Source organism: Rhineura floridana, chromosome 2 (genome assembly GCF_030035675.1).
Source record: "Rhineura floridana isolate rRhiFlo1 chromosome 2, rRhiFlo1.hap2, whole genome shotgun sequence".
In the NCBI taxonomy this organism is placed as follows: Eukaryota; Metazoa; Chordata; class Lepidosauria; order Squamata; family Rhineuridae; genus Rhineura; species Rhineura floridana.
The window spans coordinates 177,075,153-177,091,584 of record NC_084481.1 but is presented as its reverse complement, the minus strand read 5'-3'; the positions used below and the strand labels follow the sequence as shown (position 1 = coordinate 177,091,584).

General features: G+C 44.9%; 1 protein-coding gene across 3 annotated transcripts in view; it reads right to left on the bottom strand.

The window, feature by feature from the left end:
* DPH6 (diphthamine biosynthesis 6) overlaps positions 1 to 16,432 on the bottom strand; it is a 374,050-nt gene that overhangs the window by 232,121 nt on the left and 125,497 nt on the right. The gene's annotated exons all lie outside the window — the stretch shown is intronic.

Below are 16,432 nucleotides of genomic sequence, written 5' to 3'. Positions count from 1 at the left end.
AGAGAGAAAGGTAGGTGAAGTAGGAGGATGGTGGGCGGCTCGGAAGCTTCTCCTGTCCTGCTATCCATGGCTCCTGCCGCAGATCGCGGAAGGGGAGCGGAGGGGCCCCTCAGGCCAGTGCCCCACCTGGCCGTCCTTTAGAACCAGCCCTGGGTGGGGCCAAAGGCAGAAGTGGGCAGAGCATTGAATGCACATTATAGCTTTGTACAGAAGGCTAGTTTCTACACACAGTCACATACTCCTCTCTATCATCCCTACAGGAAAGCAAGAGACATTACCTCTTCAGGAACACATTCCAGCCTAGCAAAAATACCCAGGGAAGGTGCAAAGCAGGGGCAGTGAGGGCTGTGGCATGGGGAGAGTCTCAAAGGCCCGACTGAGATGCCTCAGGGGCCACATTCATTCCCTGGGCCTGAGATTCCCTACCCATGGCCCAGAATGTCCCCTTCAACTCAGGGTCTATCTTTGTTATGCTATTTTATTATGATTTGGAAATTTTGTGTTCCTGGAATTTTACTGAAGGGCAGAGTATAAATCTTTAAAAAAACCTACTCTATATAATATTACCATATATGGAACCATTTGTGGTCAAGAAATAGCAACATAAGATAACTATTGTAAAATATAGAGGGGCAAGCAAATTTTATATTTGATGCATATCATATAAAATTCTTACAGGAAAAAGTAAAATATTACTTTTATTAATTAAAAAGGCGGGTTGTTTTTCAGCAATGAAGAAACTGAGGCCTCCATGGGCAACCTAGAATGTCAGATGACCAATAATGTTCTTAAGAGTTTATAATATACTAGAAAACAAAGCTTGCTTGACATGCCAGTATCTATATTCTTAAAAAGTTTTTATATGTATAAAATGCATAGGTATAATAATATTCTTACGCTTTTAATGAAAAAGGGTAGAAGACTCTTTTCAATTATTATGCAAAAATGCATCTTGAAGTTGTGCAGAAATATATTAAACCAGAACAGTGAATAAAATGTTATTCTCCCCGAGGCACAAGGGCTCACTGTGCTGCCAGAAACAATCTAAAACAAATTTTCAGTGAGCCTTTGTAGTTAAACATTAAGAGATTTAACTAAAGAAAAATGCACTGTAGAAAAGCAGAAGAGTGTAGAGGCTTATTATTATACTAAGGCATGCTAGCCCCAACTGCATAATAATTATAAAATATTCAATTGAAAGAATGTAAAATTAACACCTGTGAAACATAACTAAGGAGAATGACATGTTTTTGAACACTGAACTCAACGTGCAATTCACTCAACAAATACCATTTTTGTTTAATCTGGTCAGCCCAAATAGGATTTCTATTACAATTATCATAAATTATGACAATTGATTCCAGTGACCGACTGTTTCTGTGCACTCTGATCTACTCTTCTTTATGTTCAGGCCTACTTTTCGTACATCTCCCTTCACTTTCCTTATGGTTGTGTTTTCTTTACAGGTTTGAAAAATATTTACATTTTAATTGACTGCATAGGCCCTTTATACATTGTCCACAGAATCATATACCTTACTTACCTACCATCATCATGTCTACCATGGGGTAAGATGTTCTTTGGGCAATGAAGAATATCCAGCATAATCAAAAGCAGGAGAACAAGGAGCATTGTACCAGTTATTTGCAGGGCAGTGGCTGCAGTTCATAACTCAGACCAAACTGCTACAGAAGCAGAGCCCATCTCAACAGGTAGGCATCCCTCATCAGGGAATGAGAGGTTGCCCCAGAGACTTTGGAAATTGTATTTATTTTATAAAAATATTTCTATACTGCTATTCATTAAAAAAATTGAAGCAGTTTACAACATATATAAATACACAATAAAACCATATAAAATTTAAAATAAGAAATCATTAACTAACTATTGTAAAAAGATACCTTCTCAATTGCCTACATAAGCCTGGAAAAAGTTTTCAGCAGGAGTTTAAAAGTCAGAAAAGAAGGTGCCTGCTGAATCTGTACTGGCAGAGCATTTCACAGGACTTGGCCGATGACACTAAAAGCTCAATTTCTTGGTGTTGACAATAAATGTTGCCAACTTGGGGAACAATCCTGCAGATGATCTCAGTGATCTTATCAATAAGATAACAGACTGACAGTAATTTTATGGCGATCCTGCTTCCAACTACAGCCTAATGCCTGCAATGCTGGGATGAGGTATAGGCATGAGAATTTAGAGATGGCTAGACTGATAAGTGTAAGAAATTCCCAAGGTAATGTGTCAGGTACCTGTCATTTGGTCTTCATTTGTTTTTTATAAAAGGAGTGTGTTAAGACCCCCGCCCCCATGTAGCAGTCTCTTGGACTTGGTCACTCACTTTCCAATTGTTGCATGGGGAGAGTTCAAGACTTGCTTTGCTTTAGGACTTAGCAGGTGAGAATTATTCATTCTTTTCCAGATGGATACTTTGCTTTTACAGGATGTCTAGACCTATATGACAATATCATTATATAACAGTATATAATGTTATATAACATTATATAACAAGTATTCAAACGAACAGACTTTGTGTAATAGTTTGATATATTCTATTATATTGCGTTACCTTGAGAATTTCTCTGTTTATTGGCTAGAGCCAGAAATATATGTTACCTAAGTAACTATGAAGTGTATATGAAATAAACATTATTAGTTATTCCACTGTGAAGCTCCATTATTTTGCTGATACATCCTTAGTCCTAAAACATCTCTGGTGGGATTTTCCTTTTAATCTGCCCCTGTGTTCAGAGACAGTGCATGCTTAAGTTAGTAAAGCTTTTGGTAAGTGGAACTCTGCAGGGCCACAAGGTTTAAAGGGAACTCATGTGAACCCTTGATCCTCTGCATTGACTAGAATGAGGTAGTCCAGGCTATTTCAAACATTCTATTAATCAGTATTTGAAAGATATTAGCCAGGTTCAGGCATTATTCCTGAACAGGGTATTCTCAACTTGTGTAGGGTGCATGTGCACTGACCATGAGCCCAACATCCCAGCATGCACCAGCCCTGCCCACTCCAACCTGACCTCATCATATTGAATAGGAAGAAATAATATGGGATTCTAAGTGTGTTCATCCTAAGTGGGAAGGTCAAGATAGTGTGTGGTGGAAATGAGATGTTGGCAGCAGAACATACAGCCCCACACAAGTTGAGAATTCCCTTTTCAGGAATTACACCTGAATACAGCTATTGAGCATATACATATTTATTTTGTGAGACAATTGTTTTTCTTTTATGACAAGATCAAGAAGACAAGCTATTCAAATAGCCCTTAATCTGGTGCACAATTAAGGATGTTTAAATTCCACTGATCATTACTTAAGTATGCTTAACTATACCTTAAAATAACCATGAATGTTTGACTTTTAAAATAATTACAATACACGAACAAGTTAAAGGGATTGAGAAGGATAAAAAATATAGAAATATGAAGTAAAAGTTACTCAAGACTAAATGCTTGCTTTGTCAGTATGAACAGCTCTTTAGTCTTTTGGGGTTAAAATCTTAAATCATTTGATGCATTATGCTCTTGAAAAACCAAATGCCCCTCCATAGTTACAATTTATCGGAAATGTAGCTTATTATAGTATGACAGAAAATAAATTAATCCAAAGATTTAATGCCTTTTGCCATGATTCTATCACAACACAAAACAAACTATTTTCCTCCTTAACTCTATAAGACATTAAGTGTATATACCGCGATCTAAACTACAATTCCATAAATGCTAGCTCTTTAAGAATGTGACAGCTTTGTCCACAATAAATTTGAAATATGATTTGCAATAAAACTGCTTGAAACTGTGGGGTTTTAACAAAATCTTAAACATCTACATAAGGAGGAAAAAGCTTCTGAATAGATAAAAGTAAAATCTTGATACTTATATAAAATGTTATGCATTTTAATATGATTTTTTGCCTGATTTATGTAAAGCTTTGTGTTTTTCATTTTCCCTACCCTGTCACATTGTAGTGATGTATGGAGCATTTTAGCATCAAGTTTGCCATGAGCAATAAAGTCAGTGCCCCTAAGAAATATTAATATATTTCCACTTTTTTTCTCCTCTCTGAGAGCGTTCTCTTATTCAGCTTATTTGGTTTCACTTCACATAGTCAGCTGGCATAATTTTCAGCCTCACAGTAATATTTTAAGGCTTTGCTCAATCCTCGTCAAACAAGGTATGTACTCAAATGCCACATTTGAGAATAGGGGACATGGTGCTGGGAAAGGGGGAACATCTCTATAGAGAAACAGATTTTTAAACATGAAAAACTATGTCTTTCTGATAAATGTATAGCAACTCTTTCCACATTAATCCTACGGTGGCATATGCCTGTATATTCTACTACTTTTCTACTACTTATAGTCACTACCGTATATTCCGGCGTATAAGACGACCCCCAACTTTTCCAGTTAAAATACAGAGTTTGGGATATACTCGCCGTATAAACTATATAAGTCTTATATAAGGTAGTTTACTATGCTCCTAAATCCAGGGATTATCACGTGGCCCAGAACATCGCCCCACTGAGGAGGGGAGATTTCGATTGATCTTCTCAGCGCCCCCCTCCCCAAGTCTTTTCCCTCCAGATTCTGGCTGGAAACCCCACTTGGGACTTCCCCGTCCCCTTCTCTCCAACCCGCCTCACCTCTCTCTCCCTCTTTCTGTCCCTTCACCCAAGTGGACAAGCGTGGCTGGGGGCTCACCAGGTCCTCCTGGGCGCGGAGGAGAAAGGCCAGCTTCCCCGCGCGGATGGGGCGGGCTGGACAGAGGCGGAGGTGAAACTTTGCCTCCTATTTCAGGCTGCTCCGGGTTGAAGGAGGAACCTCGCGGTAAGATGGCTTTGCTCCCTCCACGCATCAGCCTCCAAGGATCGTGCAGAAGGCAAGACGGCGAGGAGATCATGCGCTGGAGGACCCAGACGCTCCTTCCCAGATTTCCTGCCTCTCTAGGAATCAATCCCTATAATTTAACCCTTAGAAAGCCAGGCAGGAATCCAAGGCGGCCGCGCTTGCTGTTTTAAAAGGTTGTTGTTATTCCTGGGGAACTCCCTTGGGGGGGGATTCTTCCTGACCCGGGTCGCTAATTCTTCCTGTTTTTCGTCTAACGGCCATCAGAGAGACCGCGGCTGCGGTTCTCTCTATTCCCAGCGGGAGCCTGCGGCTGCAGCTCCCGCCGTTACCCCCCGTTTGCCCAAGTTCTCCCCGGGAGCCTTTTGTGGCTTCTCCCTCCTGTATCTGGCCGTTTCGAGTCAATTCGTCTCAGGCTCTGCCGAGGCTTCCCTCCTCACGGCAGTAACGCCGGTGCGAGTCAATTTCATCTCAGGCTCTGCCGAGGCTTCCCTCCTCAGGGCAGTAACTTCTTGAGCCTCGCTGCGTTGCCTTCCTCGCCGCGACGGTCTCTCTGGACGGCGGCTGCGACTGCTTCCACTCCCGCTGCAGCTTTTTTTTTTACTTAATTTTCCCGCTCTTTTTCAGCACCCGGCGTATAAGACGACCCCCGACTTTGGAGAAGATTTTCCGGGGTTAAAAAGTCGTCTTATACGCCGGAATATACGGTACTTTTCAATGAAACATTAACTGGGGCAGTGATCATTAATGGTGTCTGAGCATTGTGTACAAAATAAAATAATGCCAGCACTAGATAGGATTTAAGACAATGAATATTCAAGAACACTAGTGGCAAACACAAATGGAAGGTCTGTAGATATTCAGGTTCCCTGCTTCAAATTGCATGCCAAAGTAGTTTTCACCCTTGCTCAAGTAGGCTTTTTAATGCCCTTTTCCCTTATTTAGAACACCATGGGAGGGAAAAAAACAGCTTGGGGACAATTCGGAGAGGGGAAATGAGGTCACAGAAAGGGTTTAACTGCACCTTATCCTAATGCACCCTGATAGAAAGATTTTCTTCCTCTAAATTTCATGCAAATGCACATAAATATATTTTGTGCTTTTAATGCCTTAATTTTTGAAGTTACTACTCCTTCAGTAAGACTGCTGGCTTTCTTCCAATTTACTTTCCAAAACAGCCAGCTTCCCTCAATGCCAACAATAAACGGGGTCAGTTGTTTTATTAGACACTACAGCTAAGCTCTGTTCTCCTGTGCCAATGAAATCTCCTGAGCTTGCATTAAGATCCCAGAACAGACTGTATAAGAGCACAGGATCAGTCTGTAAGTAAATTATTTGTCTCTCAACAAAAATATTAGCAGCATATCATGTATCTTGGGAAATACATATTTAGCTTCTGTGTATTACGAATCCTTGTTATATAATCCTCAATTAATTGACACAGAACTGAGCATTCGAGGTGCAAAGCTTTTTGCTTCACATTTAGTCTGTGCCAATTGTACTATACTAGTCATAAACACATCAAAATAAATAACCACAATAAATGTTCCTAAATAGGCTACAATATACCTTGATATCATTTCAGCTATTATTTTTCTTGGTAGAGTGCATCCGATTCATGCCATGAAAAACTCGGGGGGAACAACCACACAAATGTTAAAATAATGTTTATGATGATTGTCCAGTTTAGATTACAGATATATATGGTTCCTATATCACTGTCAGCATGGCAGCACAATGCTTCACAGGCATCATGACGTTGAGATGAATATTACTGAAAGTGCATCATTTCATCACAGGAACAGAAGTACGGAAGGGCACTTTTGGGGTTGTTAACAAAACTGTTGCTTTCCCACTCTATACAGTATCAATCAAGTACTTGCACGTACTTAGCTCAGAAGTGGCTACTAAGTATCTTTACTTATTTATTTTTATTACATTTTACTGTCACTGAAATGCTGATAATATTACAAAGAGCAATACATATTCATTACAATAGTTTAGTTTTATATGCTCTAGCCATAAAATATCAAGCATTAAGGCTTAAACAGTATGTTTTATGCAATGCTAACCAATTGCTAATTATTTCAAAAGTATAAAACATGCACAAAGATAACACATTCCACACCCGCTGAAATTATGACTTATATCTTACAGATCAAGTCACCAAGATGTTAGTGGAATACAGGTTTCCTTCAGCCACACTGTAGCTTTTCCAGTAGAAGGGAAAACATGCTCTGTAGGACAATTGGAAAATACAATAAAATGATCCTATTCTAAATATGAAAGTTTTCAGAAATGTCCATGCCTCTTAATACATGTGATTCATGTGTTAATTTTTCAGCTGTGGACATGTTCCAAACATTACCGTACCATAAATTAAGATTTAAACAGTTTAACATTTTCCAGTTACACTTTTGATAGTTGTGCAGCCATTCACCATATGCTCAGAAGCATGTTACCAAATTCTTCCAGCTACACAGGAAGTGGATTGGACTATGAAACACCAAACCAAATTATGTTTGCATTTTTAGCGCAGTACAGTATCTCAGAGAGGAGGTCAGGTCTCCTGCTCCCCTGGTTCATTCACTGTAGCTATTCAAATTCCCTGCTTTTTAAAGTTTGATAGAAATATCTTGTCCTGCCCAAACTCGAAGAATTCAGACACAGCTGTAGTTTTTTCTTTTATTGAAGAGGAAGTTTCAGTTCAGTGTGCTTCATGAATCTACCTACGGCTTACTCAGAACTCAGCATCCCTCTCTAACTAACTAGGTTCAACTTGGCAACACTAAGATGTTGAGTCAGCAACTATCCCTCCCCTCCTGCCCAGAGTAAGTAGGGCTGGGCAGGCTCCCTTATTTCATGTGCCCAAACTCACTGTTGGGTGCATGCATGTAAGTGTAGACTCCTCCACAGCTGGGACTGTTGAACCTCCCGCTGCATATTGCTCCTGGTCCGAGGTGAAGGCAGGGCTTTGGACACTGTCCCATCCTCTTCCTCCATGGGGAGAGGGTTGTCCGGAGGTGGTGCGGGTGCTGGGAGAGGAGCCTCATCAGGCTGAGGAATGACCGGCAGGTCTGGTGGTATCTCCAGGGGGGTATCTGAAACTGCTGGAGGTGACCCGTCGATATCCAGCATGGGGGCTGCTTCAATGTCCCACCCCTTGCTCGGCCCTTCCTCAGCTGGAACATCTCACACCAAGTCCTCCTCACCCACCTTACCCTTGTCTGTCCACCCTCTGCTAGCATGGCTCATGACATCATCCCCCCCCCAAGCCGGGACCCTTCCCATTCCAGAGGCTTGAGTTTGCCAGGGTATCCTTCATAGAATTTTTTCACCAAGTCTGGCACGTCTGACGCCACCTCCCAGGATCTGTCCTCCAGTCCAAAACCTTTCCAGTGGATTAAGTACTGTAACTTCCCTTGGTGCCAGGGAGAGTCAGGCACCCAGTAGGGACTTTGAGTCTCCTCCAGGGTTAGCAACAAATAGTGGAACACAGGGTGTATTCTCATGGAGGCTGGCAAGTGTAGCTGGAACACTACCGGGTTTATCTGGGCCTCTACTTTGAATAGTGCTTGGAAAAGTTACTTTTTTGAACTACATCTCCCATCAGCCCCAGCCAGGATGGCCACTGGATTGGGCTGATGGGAGTTGTAGTTCAAAAAAGTAACTTTTCCAAGCTCTGACTTTGAAGGGTCCCACCCTCCTAGCTTCCAGTTTGTGGCAGGGCGTACTCATTGGCAAATAATGTGTCAAGAGCTATACACTATCCCTCACCTGAATTTCAGGGCCGGGCTGACGGTGTTGCTCGGCAACTCTCTTGTAAGTGGCCTTAGCTCTTGCCAGCTGCTCTTGTAACAACTGTTGCATTGCCCATAACTCTTGGGCAAACTCCCACTGCAGGCACTGCCAGGGTGGAGTTAGGAGTGGGGAAGGTTCAAGGGTGGATACCAAAGTCGGTGAAAAAGGAAGTCTGCTGGGTAGAGGCATGTACCGAGTTATTGTAGGCAAACTCAGCCAGGGGCAATAAAGGCACCCAATTGTTCTGCTGATAGCTGACATACAAGCAGAGGTACTGCTCCAGGGTGGCATTCTTTCTCAGTTTTCCCACCCAACTGGGGTGGTGTGGTGATGACAGCCTTAGTTCAATCTGTAACAGCTGCCACAGGGCGTGCCAGAACCGGGCTGTGAACTGGGGTCCCTGATCCGAGATCAGACTGGTTGGGAGCCCGTATAGCTGGAAAACATGTTGGATAAACAACTGTGCCATCTCTCAGGCTGTCGGTATACTGGCACATGGAATGAAATGGGCCATCTTGCTGAAGGCACCCACAACCACCAGAAGAGTAGTTTTTCCCTGAGAGGCAGGCAAGTCATGATAAACTCCAGGGTGACCATCTGCCAAGTGGGGAGTGGCTCCAGCAACCTGGCCAGGCACCCAGTGGCATGCTTGGTTTTCATGCAGGTAAGAGCAGGAGTCAACGTATTTCTTGATGTCATGCTTCATTTGTGGCCACCAGAAACCACGTGGAACAGCCTGCAACATTTTGAACACCCCAAAATGCCCTGCTGTCATGGTGTTCTGGCATTGCCAAAGGACTTTGGCCCGAATCTCCAGGGCTTCATAGTGATAGAACAACCCCCCTCTCTGTGAAGCCCCATGTGCAGTCCTGTGGGGACTGCTGTAGCTCTCGCACTCACTCTTGAGTGAATGGGTCTTGTTCTTGAGCAGTACACAGTTCTTCAACCCACAGATCAGGACAGGCCACCACCACCATCTTGTCTAGTGGAGTGATGTGGCACAAGGAAGGTTCATTCAGGGTTTCATGATATTCCAGCTTGTGGGACAGTGCATCGGCCCTGTGGTTTTGTGTTTAGGGAACATAGCTGATATGGAAATGAAACCTCATGAAGAACTGAGCCCAGTGCACTTGCCGTTGGTTCACATTATTGGCCGTTTGTAGGCTCTTGACGTTCCGATGGTCAGTGCGGACATCCATTTCATGCTGGGATCCCTCTACAAGGTGTCACCAGTTCTCAAATGTGTCTCGGATGGCAAGTAGTTCCTTCTCCCACACGGTGTAGTTTTTTTCCAAGCTACACAGCTTTCAGGAGAAATAGGCGCAGGGCAGCAATTCCCCTCCCTTTTCAGTAGGTTGTAACAACACCGCACCTATGGCTATGTCTGTGGCACCCAATTCTACCATGAACAATTGGCGGGGGTCAGCATGCTATACTATGGGTTCTAAGGAGAACAACACCTTAGGCAGCAATGAAGTGTCTGTAGTAGTTGGCAAATCCCAAGAACTGCTGTAGGTCTTTCTTGGTTTGGGGTGAGGTGCCAGGAAAGTACACAACACACTCCATCTCTACTCCTGTGGGGATAATGCAGTATCCTGGAAAGTCCAGAGTGGTTAGGTCAAATTCACATTTCTCCAGTTTGACATACAATCTCTGCAACACTGCTCTCACATAAGCCTCATGCTGTTCTGGGGAGTCTAAGTAAATAAGAATGTCATCTAAATAGACTAGCATGAAGCGATCTAAGTAGTCCCAAAAGATGTCATTCATGAAATTTTGAAAGACAGCTGGAGTGTTTAACAGACCGAATGGCATGACCAGGTACTCAAAGTGGCCAAAGTGGTCTTAAAGGCAGTATTCCACTCATCTCCTTCCTTGATCTGGACCAGGTTGTAGGCTCCATGCAAATCCAGTTTAGTGTAGATCTTGGCCATGCACTGACGCTCCATCATCTCATGGATAAGGGGGAGTGGGTAGCAGTTGGAGATGGTGATCTTATTCAGCTCCTGGTAGTCATGGCAGGAGCAGAGCTCCCCACTCTTCTTTTGACAAGTAGTAGAGGAGCCCTGGCAGGAGACTTGGAGGGCCGAATAACCCCCCGCTGCAGATTAACATCCAGGAAGTCCCTTAGCACTGCCAGCTCTGGCTTGGACAATGAGTATATGCAACTGGAGGGGACCTGGGCTCATGGGAGCAGGTCTATAGCACAGTCATAAGGCCTATGGGGGGCAACTGGTCTGCCTCCTTCTTGTCAAAGACGTCTATATAGTCCTGGTACTTGGCAGGCAGTGAAACCTTCTCGCGTGGGGACAGGGCAGCTGCTGTTGTGGCTTTAGTAAGATGGAAGTGCTGTTGGCAACAGTCCAAATGGAATGCTACAGTGGCTTTTCCCCACGAGATAAGGGGATCATGTTGTGTCAACCAGGTCATCCTGAGCACCATGGGAAAACAGGGCAGGATGGCGATGTAAAAGGCCAGCTGCCCTACATCTCCTGCTAGCTCCACCTGCAAGCCCACAGTTGCCTAGGCGACTGCTCCTGATGTCAGGACATCAGGAACCGCCCATCTATGGTTTCCATGGAGGGGGGGCCTTGAGCATGGTAATTTGTATCCCATGGCATTTAGCAAAGTCCAAGTCCATAAAGTTACTGGATGCCCCTGAATCAACCATGGCAAACATGTGCATCCTTTGACCCAAGGGCAAGCTCAGATGAATGGGGAGATGCATGCAGACTCTGGCAGAATAGGGCCAACTTGAGGTCCCAGACTTACAGTTGATCCCAGCTCATGGACCTCTATGACAGCTGGGATTTTGAGTTTTCCTGCACCGGGGTCTTCTCCAACTTGAAGGGGCAAGTCTTGGCATGGTGCCCCACCTTCCACAGTAAAGGCACAATTCCTCTCTCCACCGCTTCTCTTTCTCCGTCTCAGTCAGGTGCAACTATGCTCACTTATCTGTATGGGCTCCACCCCCAGTGGGCTGGAGATTCCCACGCTGGAGGAGAAGCGCAGGGAGAGGTACGGGAGGCAGGGTTCAAGCCGCCTCAGCCTTGTGTTCTAGGTGACGACCTTCAAGTCTGCTGTCTATGTGTAGGCACAGCTGGATGAGTTCTGATAAGGTGTCTGGTTGCAGGGACTGCGCTGATCTCACTGCTGAGGCCATTATTCCAGTCCGTCTCTTGGGCCAGGATATGAAAGGTGTTGGTGTAAGTCTCAACAGAGCTTTTGCCCTGCCCAAGGTTTCCCAGTTGGCAGGCCATGGTGGCTTTCCGCTGGGGATCTCGAAAGATCTCCACCATGGCTTCAATGAAGTTATCATACTGGGTCGGCACGGGGTCATTCCAAAGCAAGAGGTGTTGCCCACTGGGCAGCCTCTCCTTCCAGAAGGCTGATGATGAAGGCTACCTCCAAGGAGTCATTAGGGAAATCCTACTGCTGCACGAGGATGTAGAGCTCGCACTGGGCGATGAATGTGGCAAACTGCTCCTGCTTTCTGCTGTAATGGAGGAGCAGCCCCATGGGTGTCTTAACACAAGGCACAGGCTTGGGTTGGGTGCAGACAAGTCCATGCGGTATGGCTATCACTTGAGCCTCCAGCTCAGTCATTGTAGGTGCAAGCTCTGATTCTCCAACCAGAGGGACTGGGTCTCAACTCGGAAATTCTGGAGCTCAGTTAACACAGACCCGAAGGCTCTCTGCTAGTCCTCCCCTGGGGTTGGAGGAGGTGGTGGCTGAGTCAAACTGTCCTGCCCAAACTCAAAGAACTCAGACACAGCAGTAGTTTTTTCTTTTATTGAATTAAGAGGAAGTTTCAGTTCAATGCACTTCATGAATCTACCTACGGCTTACTCAGGACTCAGCATCCCTCTCTAACTGACTAGGTTCAACTTGGTGGCACTAAGACATTGACTCAGCAACTATCCCTCCCCCCTCGCCCAGCTTAAGTAGGACTGCGCTGTCTCCCTGCTTACATGTGCCCCAAGTCACTGTTGGGTGTGTGAGCATAAGCACAGACTCCTTTTCAGCTGGGATTGTTGAACATCCCATTGCATACAGCTCCTGTTCCGAGGTGAAGGCAGGGCCTCAGCCACTGTCCTGTCCTCTTCCTCCATGGGGAGAGGGCTGTCCGGAGGTGGCACAGGTGCCGGAAGAGGAGCCTCGTCAGGCTGAGGAATAACCGGCAGGTCTGGTGGCCTCTCCAGGGGGGTATCTGGAACTGCTGGAGGTGATCCATCGATGTCCAGCATAGGAGCCGCTTCAGTGTCCCACTCCTCACTCGGTCCTTCCTGAGCTGGAACATCCCACACCAAGTCCTCCTCACCCACCTAATCCTCGTCTGGCTAGCATGACTCACCACATATCTGTTGGCTATAGGTTCCTTCTGAAACCACAAGGTTTTTTTGCCTATTAGTGAATTTCTCTGCTTTTTAATCTGGGAGGTAAGAAATGGAATCCTGTGCAAGTTTGCTAAGAATGAATTGATCATTTGCATGCTTATTGAGTACAATGGGATTTACTCCCCCTACAATCATGCTTAGAATAGATGAAACTGACCGAGGAGGAGGGAGGGGGAGGGGAGGATACATTTGATCATTTGCATGATTATTGAGTTCAGTGGGATTTACTCCAGTGCAATCAGGCTTAGGATAGGTGAAACTGACCACGGGAAGGAGGAGAAGGAAAGGGGGAGGGAGGGAGGGCTGGAGTGGGTAGGAGAGGAGGAAGAAGGAAGAGGGGAGAAAAAATGGAGGAGGAGGGGAGACGGTAGGGAAGGAGAAGAGGGAGGAGAAAGGCAGGTCTGATGATTTACATGCTTATTGAGTTCAATGGGATTTATTCCCATGCAATCATGCTTAGATAATAGGTGAAACTGACCATGAGGGAGGTGGAGAAGGGCGAGGGAGGGAGGAGGAAATGAGGAGGAGAAAGGGAGGGGCGAGGGGAAACAGGGGGAGGGGATTGGAAGGGGAGGGGGAAGGGGCAGGAGAGGAGAAGTAAGGGGGAGGAAAGAATCAGGTGGGAGGAGATAGGAGGCAGGAGGAGGGGGCACTAGTTTGACTCATTTACATGCTGATTGAGTTTTGTTGGATTTACTCCTGTGCAATCAGGCTTAGGATAGGTAAAAGTGACCTGGGAAAGGGGCGGGGGGGAGGAGGGGTAAGGAGAGGAAGGGTAGGGTGGACAGTGTAGGGGAAAGGGGAAGGGGGAGGGGGGAGGGAGATTGGCTGGGTGGGCACCGGGCAGAGGGGAAGCCCCTTTCCTTTCTAAAAGGAAAACACTGTTAACAGTATCATTTTTCAGGGTTTCCCAACCTTTTTATTCTACAGCAGGCACATGTAGCCTCCCACCCATATTTAAACCAAAGCTGTCCCTGGCCACATCCATCCCAGACATTTATTCCACTTTAGACAGTCATGGTTTTCCCCAAAGAATCCTGGGAAGTGTAGTTAGTGAAGCGTGCTGACTGAGAATTGCTGGGAGATGCCCTGTTCCCCTCGGGGCCATTGGAATTCTGTCAGGGGAATAGAACTCTGTGAACATGGATGATTTTTAATTAATTTCAACAAATTATGAGACCACTGACAGAAAGACATCCAACAGGAGTCTGGATTTTTTCTCATTTTACAATTTGAACTCTAGATTCTCTCTGAGTGTTCTATCAACATGGAAATGGTTCTCAAGCACGCGTTTCTGAGTTCAGGACTATATGTTTTGTAAGATTTTGTTTTGAAATGAGCTTATGGGAAACAGCAGAATGGCATGGGGGTATTTTCAATTTAACATAGCAGAACGTGAAAAATCCATGCTGGCTATAGTATACAGGCACTCTTGTGGCCCTATAATATTGTGTTCTTTGAAAGACTGCCATTTTTTACTCCTCAAAAGCTTGAGCTCCCTATGTTCTTTTGGAGAATGGGTTTAATACTTAACAGGTTGGGCCTAATTTAACTCAATTATCACTATAGACCAGGGATGGGGAATCTGTGATCCTGCAGATGTTGTTGGACTCCAGTTCCCATCAGCCCTAGCGAGTATCGTCAATGCTCAGGGATGATGGGAATTGTAGTTTTAGCAACACCTGGAGGGCCACAAGTTCCCCATCCTTGCTAAAGACCATCATCATTAAACATGAACAGCAAGAGCACTGACAAAGTTCTAGGCAACTGTCCATCTAGTGTTCCTATCTCTTCTCTTGGAGGTTCACCAAAGCATGAACATTGTAATGCAGAAAGACCTTTACATTTGGGTTGTCTTGTGTTGGCCAGAATGTAAGTTGGTAAAGGATGGGGTGTTAGTACTACAAATCAGACTAAGCAGGCGACAGCATGCTCTTAGCAGAAACCAGTAATGATTTGAAACGAATGCTGATGAAAGTTAAAGAGGAACACATAAGAACATAAGAAGAGCCTGCTGGATCAGGCCAGTGGCCCATCTAGTCCAGCATCCTGTTCTCACAGTGGCCAACCAGGTGCCTGGGGGAAGCCCGCAAGCAGGACCCGAGTGCAAGAACACTCTCGCCTCCTGAGGCTTCCGGCAACTGGTTTTCAGAAGCATGCTGCCTCTGACTAGGGTGGCAGAGCACAGCCATCATGGCTAGTAGCCATTGATAGCCCTGTCCTCCAGGAATTTGTCTAATCTTCTTTTAAAGCCATCCAAGCTGGTGGCCATTACTGCATCTTGTGGGAGCAAATTCCATAGTTTAACTATGCGCTGAGTAAAGAAGTACTTCCTTTTGTCTGTCCTGAATTTTCCAACATTCAGCTTCTTTGAATGTCCACGAGTTCTAGTATTATGAGAGAGGGAGAAGAACTTTTCTCTATCCACTTTCTCAATGCCATGCATAATTTCATACACTTCTATCTAGCCTTTTCTCTAAACTAAAAAGCCCCAAATGCTGCAACCTTTCCTCGTAAGAGAGTCGCTCCATCCCCCTGATCATTCTGGTTGCCCTCCTCTGAACCTTTTCCAACTCTATAATATCCTTTTTGAGATGAGGCGACCAGAACTGTACACAGTATTCCAAATGCGGCCGCACCATAGATTTATACAATGGCATTATGATATCGGCTGTTTTATTTTCAGTACCTTTCCTAATTATCCCTAGCATGGAATTTGCCTTTTTCACAGCTGCCGCACACTGGGTCGACATTTTCATCGTGCTGTCCACTACAACCCCGAGGTCTCTCTCCTGGTCGGTCACCGCCAGTTCAGACCCCATGAGCGTATATGTGAAATTCAGATTTTTTGCTCCAATATGCATAATTTTACACTTGTGTATATTGAATTGCATTTGCCATTTTTCCGCCCATTCACTCAGTTTGGAGAGGTCTTTTTGGAGCTCTTCGCAATCCCTTTTTGTTTTAACAACCCTGAACAATTTAGTGTCGTCAGCAAACTTGGCCACTTCACTGCTCACTCCTAATTCTAGGTCATTAATGAACAAGTTGAAAAGTACAGGTCCCAATACCGATCCTTGAGGGACTCCACTTTCTACAGCCCTCCATTGGGAGAACTGTCCGTTGATTCCTACTCTCTGCTTTCTGCTTCTTAACCAATTCCTTATCCACAAGAGGACCTCTCCTCTTATTCCATGACTGCTAAGCTTCCTCAGAAGTCTTTGGTGAGGTACCTTGTCAAACGCTTTTTGAAAGTCTAAGTACACTATGTCCACTGGATCACCTCTATCTATATGCTTGTTGACACTCTCAAAGAATTCTAATAGGTTACTGAGACAGGACTTTCCCTTGCAGAAGCCATGCTGGCTCTGCTTCAGCA